This window comes from Pteronotus mesoamericanus, unplaced genomic scaffold, assembly GCF_021234165.1.
Source record: "Pteronotus mesoamericanus isolate MK-2021 breed Mesoamerican mustached bat unplaced genomic scaffold, CSHL_Meso_final contig_177, whole genome shotgun sequence".
Taxonomy (NCBI): Eukaryota; Metazoa; Chordata; class Mammalia; order Chiroptera; family Mormoopidae; genus Pteronotus; species Pteronotus mesoamericanus.
In genome coordinates, this window is record NW_026555073.1 from 3,520,969 (window position 1) to 3,531,679 (window position 10,711).

Consider the following 10,711-nt stretch of genomic DNA (forward strand, 5'->3'; position numbering starts at 1 on the left):
CCAATCACAAGCTACTCTGCGTCTGGGAGGCGCGCCGCCCGTCCTCCTTTATTTCGCCGCTGACATGCTGAGGCTGCATTACGTCACACCATCGCTGCTGCAGGGGAAGGGGCCGGAGGGGCGGCGCGCGCACGCGCGCACGCGGCCGCCGAGGAGCCCGCGCGGCCGTTGGGCTTAGAGACCCGGCCAACGGGCGGCGGGGGCCGCGGCGCCGGGCCGGTCCTGCTGCCCGAGCCCGGATCTCGGCGCGCCCCTGGTTAGTTTCCTTGGGAAGAGGTTGTTTTCCGGGTTTCCCGAGGGAGCGGAGGCGGGGGGAAGGCAGGGATCAATGACTGAATGGCTACTCCCTGAACCCCTAATAGATGTTGGACTACGTTTGTTAAAAATCGGCCCTACCCTCGAGGATTTCACCCATGAGGCTGACCACAGTGATAACAGGTACGCCTCTCCCCGCTAAACCGATGTGTGTTTTGCCGTTTCCCTCCCTCTTTCCCGTCATTCCTTTTATAGTCCGTAATGGGAGGCAATTCGTTGAACAAAGTAGAGTGAAGAAAGGCATGCAAGGGGAAAGGTGGACAACGGACCCAAATGAAGTGAACACTAAATATCTTTTGAATCTGTCCCTTTCGACTTGTGTCGGAACAAAATGGGAGAACAGTGAGAAACTCATTGCTCACGGCTTGGGGGAAAAGTGATGAAATGTGGCTAAAAGCTTGCATTTGCAAAGAGCCTTATGCTGTATTCGGAAAATGTAGCTTCAGTACTATGAGCATTTGAAATAAACAGCAGTGTTTAAGCCGGGAAAGGGTAGCCGCCTTTAAAAATAAACAAAGTAACTCACTGCCTTGGTGTAAATAATTGGACTATTTCACAAGTGAAACACTTTATAGCTCTTGATTAGATAGATAATTTCTCCGGATCACTTAACCTAATACACCACTAAAGGTTTTCAGAAAAATAAACACAGGACGTGAAAGCCCCACCGCAGTTCCAGACCAGGCTCCCTTAAACTTTCTCTGCACAGGGCCAGGTAATAAATATTTTAGGTTTTGAGGGCTATACCGTCTCTGGCACAACTATTCAGCTCTGCAACTGTAGCACAAAAGCACCCATGTGTACACAAATGAGCATGGCTGTGTTCCAGTAGAACTTTATTTATGGACACTGACATTTGAATTTTATGTCATTTTAATGTGTCCTACAAAATTCTTATTTGAATATTTTCCACCTTCTTAAAAACATAAAAACCGTTCTTAGTCGCAGCCATGAAAAAAGGGCAAAAGATAAAATAAAGTACAAACAAGAGTTTCACAAAATCAGACAACCCTCCAGATTTGGCCTGTACGCTGCCCTTTGCCATCCCCTGCAGGTATTATATACACGGTCCAGCACAAATGAGGCCCCTTTTTTATTACAAAAATCTTTTATTACAAAATCAGAAACCTGTCATTCAGCAACATAACACTATCACACTCAAGCACATCATACAATATTTTGGGTGAAATGTTCAAATGAAAACTATAAAATGTGACACCCACATTATCACCCTACCAAGCACACTCAAGCCGGCCTTACTTCTGCGGGACCTGATATTTACACTGTGATTTCCCCACCTAGATGAAGAAAGGTATTTTGATGAGCATATTCCTATACATGACGTGTTTCTATGATGGATACTCTGGCAAATGCTACTTGAAAACTTTCCTAGCAGTGACAATTCCAACAGGACATGGATGGAAGAGAGTTAAGAACGATGTGGGGGGTTTTCTAGCAATGACCTTCGTGAATGGTACATGGTAGTACATAATTTTTAAAACCTGAAGATTATCCTCGTTCTCCCATCTTTCTCCGACATCTGCTTGATCAAAAATGTCTTGCGAATTCTACTCCCTTAATAGCTGTGGAATTCTTTCCTTTCTTCCATACTTAATGTGATTACCTCATTCAGATTCACATACCTTCTTATCTAGATTGCCCCAGACCTTCCCAAGGAGTTTCTCTGCGAGCATTGGCTCATCAGATGCTGAAATCAGAAATCACCAAATCAGAAAAATATCTCAAATTAAGCCCCCCCCCAAATAGGACTCTGCAGTAGCTCCTTGATTCATTCTTCTGCTTCAAGTCTCTCTTGACTCCACTTGATAACTTTTATAGTGTAGAGTCCATACTACCACAGAGATCGCTTGCGTAACAAAAAATTGATTATCTCACTCCGCTGCTTAAACATTGCTCTCCATTCCCATGAGAAGTCAGGGTTGAACCCAGGCGAGGACAGAAGGCGGCTTATGGGAATCTCACTTGGGCAACAACATAGAGGACCATCCAACATATGTCTTTGAGATATTTGGTCAATATTCATTTAAAGGGGTGCGTTGAATGCTACATGAAGGATGGCTGTTTGTTTGTGCTATGATTTTAAATAGTGTTTTTTATATCCAAGCTTCAGAGTTTTTGCAGTTTCATATTAGCCCCAAGATCAATAATATTAATGAGGTGCCAGAAACCCTTTGGAATTTGCATCTTGCTTTGTTTTGCAGCCCGCTCACTTCAGGCCCCTTATTTACCTCCCTAATCTTGGCCAGTAGTATCTTGCTGTGGTGCATTTAGAAACCACATATTGCTGTCTCTCCTTCCTTATCTGCTCCTGCAGTTGCAGTTTGTTGTGAGCTATATTCCCTTTGATCTCGGCCTCTTCTGGGAAAACTCTTAGCCTTCTGGCTTTAATAGTAACCTGACCATCTCCCAAGGAAATAATCTAAAATTGTCCTGGCTGGTGTGGCCCAATGGATTGAGCACCGGCCTGTGAACCAAAGGGCCGCCGGTTCAATTCCCAGTCAGGGCACATGTCTGGGTTGCAGGCCAGGTCCCCAGTTGGGGGTGCGCAAGAGGCAACCACACATGGGTGTTTCTCTCCCTCTCCCTCTGTCTAAGAATAAAAAAAAGTAAAATCTTTACAAATAAATTAATTAACATAGCACACTCTGGGTCATCTAGAAGACCAGCTTATAACTGAACACTGGCATATGTGATCAACTCTCACACTTGTGTTTGTATTTACAAGCACACTGATACCAGATAGTACCACTTTGTTTTGGGATTGATTTCAAATGGTGTCGGACTTTTGTTTGTAAATTATATGCTCCTATGACAGACGTGCTGTACATAATACAATTTCTTGGGAGTTAGAATAAAGTGCTGGGGGAAGTGAGTCATCCCATAGTGTATAATAAGACGAGCGGCACTCAATACGCCACTATGGAGTCACATTCGTGTTATGAACTGTAATTCAGTCCTAGCAAAACCATATAATGCATAGCATAAAATTAATGCTGTTCACTTATTAGTTTTGTTGTTTATTGTTTTGGTTTTATGATCGATAAGCACTGTAAGCCTAAGGCACTTATTCATACATAGCTCTGCTGTTGTTTATGTTTAAATAACTTTGTAATAAAACAATTTAAATCAACATTGAGAGTACAGTTTTTTGAAATTAGTTTGTAATAAACAATATAAAATGACCCACAAAAGGTCTCTAAATATTATCCTGCATAAGAAGTATCAGGACTTCTTGGGGAAAATAGCTAATTTGGGATTTGACATAGGAAATAAATAAGATGAGATTGTGTTATATGGTTGTGTCAATGAGAAAGAAAACAATGAGACTAATAGGATCATGTCAAAAGTACACAGAGCATTGAAAAAAATAGTAACTGCAAGTGATTGAAACACACTGAATATATTAAAAATCCCCACTTTATTAAGAATACCAATGCCCTGGCTGGTGTGGCTCAGTGGATTGAGCACCGGCCTACGAACCAAAAGGTTGCTGGTTCGGTTTCCAGTGTAGGGCACAGGCCTGGGTTGCAGGCCAGGTTCCCGGTAGGGGGCGCGTGAGATGCAACCACAGGTTGATGTTTCTCTCCTCTTTCTCCCTCCCTTCCCCTCTCTAAAACTAAATTTTAAAAAATGACAACAGCCAACACAACGATAGCTGTTCAGTGTGAATGAATAAAAAATTTTTTTAAAATTTTAAAAAAAGAATACTGAAAGGAGGAAGTAGAGAAAGACCTCCCCCCACCCATAGTCCTAAAGAAAGCATTGGGTACCATTTGATGTAAATAAGACCAGCTCCTTACTCTGACAATTACCAATTAAAAGAAAAGAACTCAGGATTTTATTCTGTTTTTCCTGTACGAACTATTTCAGGACAGACACATAGCCCTATTCTGATGAGAGCAAGTTCTTCTTTACACAAGAAATGCAATTAATTATTGTAGAACATATGCAAATAATCACAGAAATCACAATTTTTTAAAAGATTTTATTTATTTTTAGACAGAGAAGGGATGGAAAAAGAGAGGGAGAGAAACATCCATGTGTGGCAGCCTCTCGCGCGCCCCCTACTGGGGACCCGGCCCGCAACCCAGGCCTGTGCCCTGACCAGGAATCAAACTGGTGACCCTTTGGTTTGCAGGCTGGCACTCAATCCACTGAGCCACACCAGCCAGGGCCAATTCTTTTAATTCATTTAACACCCTATGTCTACTTATTTAGATGTGCTTACTTTATTTCATCAGCTAGGGAGAAGAGAGCTTGGAAGACAGTTGCAATGCCTAGCAAGTCATAGGCAAGGACACCCAGCAGGGCTGTCTGTGATTACTATACGAAGAAGCATGGGACTCAACCTGCATCAGCTCGGGATGCTGTTTGACAGCCGTTTATGGTATGTGTGTGTATATATGCACATGTTCGTTATTCAGTTATTTATTATGGACACTGAGATTGCTTCCGTGTCTTGGCTATTTTATATAATGCTGCAATGACCATAGGGGTAACATGTATCTCTTAAAATTAGTGTTTTTGCTTTCATTGATTAAGTAACCAGAAGTGGAATTGCTGGATCATGTGGTAGTTCTGCTTCTAATTTTTTGAGCAATTTCTGTATTGTTTTCCATAGTGGCTGTACCATTTTACATTCCCACCGACAGTGTATAAGGGTTCATTTTTCTCTACATCCTTGCCCGTCCTTATTTTTTTTTTTTTTTGTCTTTCTGATAATAGCCATTCTGACAGGTGTGAGGTGATATCTCACTGTGGCTTTGACTTGCTTTTCCCTGATGATTAGCCATGTTGAGCATTTTTTCATATGTCTGATGGCCATCTGTATGTCTTGTTAGGAAAAATGTATATCCAACATAATAAAGGCCATATATGACGAACTCACAGCTAACTTTATATCAGTGGTGAAAAGTTGAAATCTTTTTTCACTAAAATCAAGAACAAGACAAAAATAAATTGAAAATGAATTAAAGCTTAAATGTAAGACTCCAAACAATAAAACTCCTAGAAGAAAACATAGTAAGTGAAGTTTTTGAAACATGTTTTGGCAATATTTTTTTTAAATGAGTCTCTTCAGGCAAGGGCAACAAAAGCAAATAAACAAAAGGGATTACATCATTTAAAAGCTTTTGCACAGTGAAGGAAACCATCGACAAAATGAAGAGGAAACCTACTGAACAGGAGACAATGTTTGTAAATCATAACCCAGTAAGGAGTTAATATCCAAAGTATATAAAAAGAACCTACACAATTTAATAGCAGAAGTACTAAAAACCCAATTGAAAATGTGTAAAGGACTTGTATATGGTGTAACATACTGGTTCAGTTTTATTCTTTTCCATATAGCCATTCAGTTTTCTCAACACCATTTATTGAAGAGATTATCTTTTCCCAATTGAATTTTCTTGACTCTTTGTCATAGATTAATTGACTATATTTATGTGAGTTAATCTTTAGGCTCTCTATTCCATTCTACTGATCTATGCAATAGTTTTTGAGCCAGTGCCATACTGTTTTGATGACTATAGCTTTACAGTATAGTTTGAAATCAGAGCCCGTGATACCTTCAGCTTTGTTCTCCTTACTCAAGACTTCTTTGGCTAATTGGGGTCTTTGTAGTTCCATACAAATTTTAGGATTCTTTGTTCTAGATCTGTGAAAAATACCATTGGAATTTTGATGGGGATTGCGTTGAATGTGTATATTGCTTTGGGTAGTATGGGCACTTTTACAATATTAGTTCTTCCAATCCATGAGCACAATATACCATTCCATTTATTTGTGTTGTCTTTAATTTCTTTCAACAATATCTTGTAGTTTTCAGAGTGCAGGTCATTCACCTCCTTGGTTAAACTTATTCCTAAGTATTTTAATCTTTTGTGTGCAATTATAAATGGGGTTGTTTTCTTAAATACTGTTTCTGATAGCTCACTATTAGTACATAGAAGTGCTACTGCCCTGCCTGGGTTGCTCAGTTGGTTGGAGCATTGCCCCATGCACCAAAAGGTTGGGGGATCGATTCTCGGTCAGGGCGCACACCTAGGTTGCGGGTTTGATCGCCAGTTGGGGCACATATGGGAGGCAACAAATCAATGTTTCTCTCTCACATTGATGTTTCTCTTTTTCCCTCTCCCTCTCTCTCTAAAATCCATAGAAACATATCCTTGGGTGAGGGCTAAAAAAAGAAATGCTACAGATTTCTGAAAATTAATTTTATTTAATACCCTGTTACTTTACTGAATTAATTTTTCAGTTGAAATGTTTTTTTGGTGGAATCTTTAAGATTCTCTATATATATTATCATGTCATCTGCAGAAAGTGACAGTTAAATTTCTGCCTTTTCAATTTGGATGCTTTCATTTCTTTTTCTTGCCTAATTACTGTGGCTAGACCTTCCAAAGCTATATTAAATAAGAGCAGTAATAGTGGACATCCTTCCTGATTTTAGTGAGAAAAGATTTCAGCTTTTCACCGTTGAGTATAAATTTAGCTGTGAGTTTCATATATGGCCTTTATTATACTGAAGTCTATTTTATCTATAGCTACTTTGTTGAGAGTTTATTTTTCATAAGTGGATGTTGAATTTTGTCAAATGGTTTTTCTGCACCTATGTAGATGATCATAAGGTTTTTATCTTTTATTTTGTTAATGTGGTGTATCACATCGACTGGTGTGTGGATTTTGGACCATCATTGCATCCCTGGAATAAATCTTACTTGATCGTGATGTATAATCCATTTAATATATTTTTAAATTTGTTTGGCTAATAAATTGTTGAGGATTTATGCATCTATGTCCATCAGGGATATTGGCCTATAATTTTCTTTTCTGTGTGGTGTATTTGTTTGGTTCTGAAATCAGGGTAACGCTGGCCTCATGAAATTTGGAAGTGCTCTTTCCTCTTTGATTTTTTGAAATAATTTCAGAAGGATAAGTATTAACTCTTCTATAAATGTTTGGTAGAAATCAGCTGTGAAGTTTTCTGGCCCTGGACTTTTGTTTGTTGAGACTTTTTAAATTACTGATTTAATTTTATTACTCGTAATCAGTACATTAAGATTTTATATTTTTTTATGATTTAGTCCTGAAAAGATGTGTGTCTGTAGGAATTTATCCTTTTCGTCTAGATTTTTCAATGTATTGAAATGGCATATAATGTTAAGAGTATAGCCTTTTATGATCCTTTGTATTTCTGTGGTGTCAGTTAACTTCTCTTTCATTCCCAGTTTGTATTTATTTGGGCTCTCTCTCTTTTTTCCTTGATATTTCTGGCTAAAGGTCTATTGATTTTGTTCTTCATTTCTAAGAACCAGCTTTTTGTTTCAGTGATCTTTTTTATTTTTTGTAATGGTCTCTATTTCATTTATTTCCTCTCTGATGTTTATTTATTTCCTTCCTTCTACTAACTTTGGCCTTCGTTTTATTTTTCTAGGGCTTTTTTAGGTATAAAGTTAGATTGTTTATCTGAAATTTTCTTCTTTCTGTTATCACTGTCATCTCTCCTAGAACTGTTTTTGCTGTGTCTCCTAGATTTTGGAAAGTAGTGTTTTTATTTTCCTTTGTCACAAGGTACTTTTTGATTTCCTCTTTGATTTCTTTGGGGACCCATTGGTTGTTTAGCAACATGTTGTTTAGACTCTACATGTTTGTGTTTTTTCCAGTTTTCTTTTTTTAATTAATTTCTAGTTTTGTATGATACCATTGTGATCTGAAAAGGTGCTTTGTATCATTTTAATCTTGAATTTATTGAAACTTGTTTTGTGGCCTAACCATATGATCTTACCTAGAGAATGTTTCATGTACACTTGAAAAGAATGTATATTTTGCAAGTTTTGGATAAAATGTTCTAAAAATATTTATTATGTGCTTTCTTTTACAGCTCCTTGCTTATCCACATCTTCTTTATCCAGTCCTCTATTGGTGGATGCTTAGGCTGCTTCCATATTTTGGCTGTCAGAAATAACGAACATACAGGGATGACTATATCTTTTTGAATGAGTGTTTTGGATTTCCTTGGATGAATACCCAAAAGTAGGATTGTCAGGTCCTATGGTATTAATAGTTCTATTTTTAACTTTTTGAGGAAACTCCATACTATTTTCCTTAGAAGTTGCACCAATTTGCAACCCCACCAACAGTGCACGAGGGTTGATTTATTGATGATGGTCATTCTGACAGGTATATCTCATTGTGGTTTTTTAAAAAAAGATTCTATTTATTTATTTTTAGACAAAGATAGAAGGGAGAGAGAAAGAGAGGGAGAGAAACATCTACATGTTTTTGCCTCTGGAGTGCCCCCTACTGGGGACCTGGTCCACAACCCAGGCATATACCCTGACCGGGAATTGAACCTGTGACCGTCTCTGGGTTGTAGACCGGCGCTCAATCCACTGAGCCATACCAGCCAGGGCTCACTGTGGTTTTAACTTGCAATTCTTTCATGATTACAGAGGCCCCTAGGCTATCTGTATGTGCTCTTTGGGAAAATATCTATTTCTATTCAGTTCCTCTGACTATTTTTTAATCAGATTTTTTTTTCTTGTTAAGTTGTATGAGATTTTTATGTATTTTGGATATTAACCCCTTTTCATTGACAAATATATCCTTCCATTTAGGAGGTGTTCTGTTCATGTTGTTGATGGTTTTCTTTGATGTGCAAAAACTTTTTAGTTTGATGTAATGTCATTTATCTTTTGTTTCCCTTACCCAAGGAGACATACCCAACCAAAAAAAAAATGTTACTAAAAGCAATGTCAAAGAGTTTACTGCCTGTTTTCTTCTAGTAGTTGCATGGTCTCACATCTTGCATTTGTCTTTAATCCATATTAAGTTTACCTTGTATATGGTATAAGAAGGTGGTTTGGTTTCATTTTTTTTTTATCATGTCTGCGTCTATCCTTTCCAAGACCATTTTTGAAGATAAATAAATGAAAGATAAAAACCTTATGATCATCTACATAGGTGCAGAAAAATGATTTGACAAAAGACAACATCCATTTATGAAAAAAAAAACCTCAACAAAGTAGCTATAGATAAAATAGACTTCAATATAATAAAGGCCATATATGAAATGCACAGCTAAATTTATACTCAAAGGTGAAAAGCTGAAATCTTTTCTCACTAAAATCAGGAAGGATGTCCACTATTACTGCTCTTTACCCCATTGTATATTTTGGGGGATGGCCCCATTTTCCACAGAAAGAGCATCTAAATGCCATGAGGCTTCTTTCTGATTAGGTTACCCAGGCAGAGGGATAACAGGCCTTAGAAGAGATACTGAAAGTCCAGTATGACTAGAGCGGGGAGCGAGATAGAGAAGGGCGTGTGAAGAACCAATATACTGTGGTGGTTACAGACTTCGGGGTTAAGCTGCTTGTATTTCAGTCCTGATTCTGATACTAATGGTGTGGCCCTGAACAAGTTACTAAACTACTCAAAACCTCAATTTCCTTATTCATAAAATGGGAAAAATAGTATTACTTACCTCATAGGGACTTTGTGAGGACTGCATAAGATAACACATGCACAATATTTTGTGCTAACATCTTAGTATTTTATAAATATTACACACTAACATACACTTGACATAGACATGTAGATAGATCAGAGATAGATACATATATAGATTCATAGATAGATAGGTAGGTAGATAGATAGATAGATATAATAGAGAGATAGATACATAGAGACAAATAGAGACCCTGGGTCATGGAATCTGGGAAAGCCTTTTAAACTCTATGAAAGACTTGAAGCTTTATTCTTTTCTTTTTTTTTTTTTGGAACTTTACTCTAGGGTAATTGGAAGATATTGAAGGGTTTTAAGGAGAGAAGGGACAAGATTAGATTTACATTTTAAAATATTACCTTTGCTGTACTGTGGTAAAAGAATTGAATGGAGGCAAGTGTAGATATAAGAAATTCAATTAAGATTTTTTTTTTTTTTTTTTTTTTGCAAATAGCCCCGGAGAAAAAATAGATGACGTCTTAGCCCAGGGAAGTGGCAGAGTTCATAGAGACAGAGTTGGGAAAGAGAACATATTTGAGATATACTAGGAAGTAGGAGGAACAGGGATTGGTGGCTAATTACACCGAAAGGCAACTGAGACTTGTCAGTTACTCCTTCTATCCCTCCACCCACCGCGTCAGGGGATTAAAGAGAGATCGATAAAGAATAGGACAAGTAGTTGACAGGTTAGTGTAGGATACTTTGTGATGTATCTTAAATCCAGGAGGGTGTGGGTCCTAGTTTTGGTGGAGAAACTGTGTCTGCTTTTAAATGCTCTAAGGAAGAACTAGCTTCACTGTAGCCTAGACTAGAAGACCTACATTTTTTCCCTCTCACCTCCATTCATGGAATCTGGAAAAAAAAAAT

General features: G+C 38.2%; 1 long non-coding RNA gene across 1 annotated transcript; it reads left to right on the forward strand.

The window, feature by feature from the left end:
• Positions 1–139: 139 nt before the first annotated feature.
• On the forward strand, positions 140–8,842 carry LOC129065328 (uncharacterized). Its single transcript, XR_008528580.1, has 3 exons — positions 140–438; positions 4,578–4,723; positions 8,219–8,842. It is a non-coding gene; the product is annotated as an uncharacterized LOC129065328 (long non-coding RNA).
• The last annotated feature ends 1,869 nt before the right edge of the window (positions 8,843–10,711 follow it).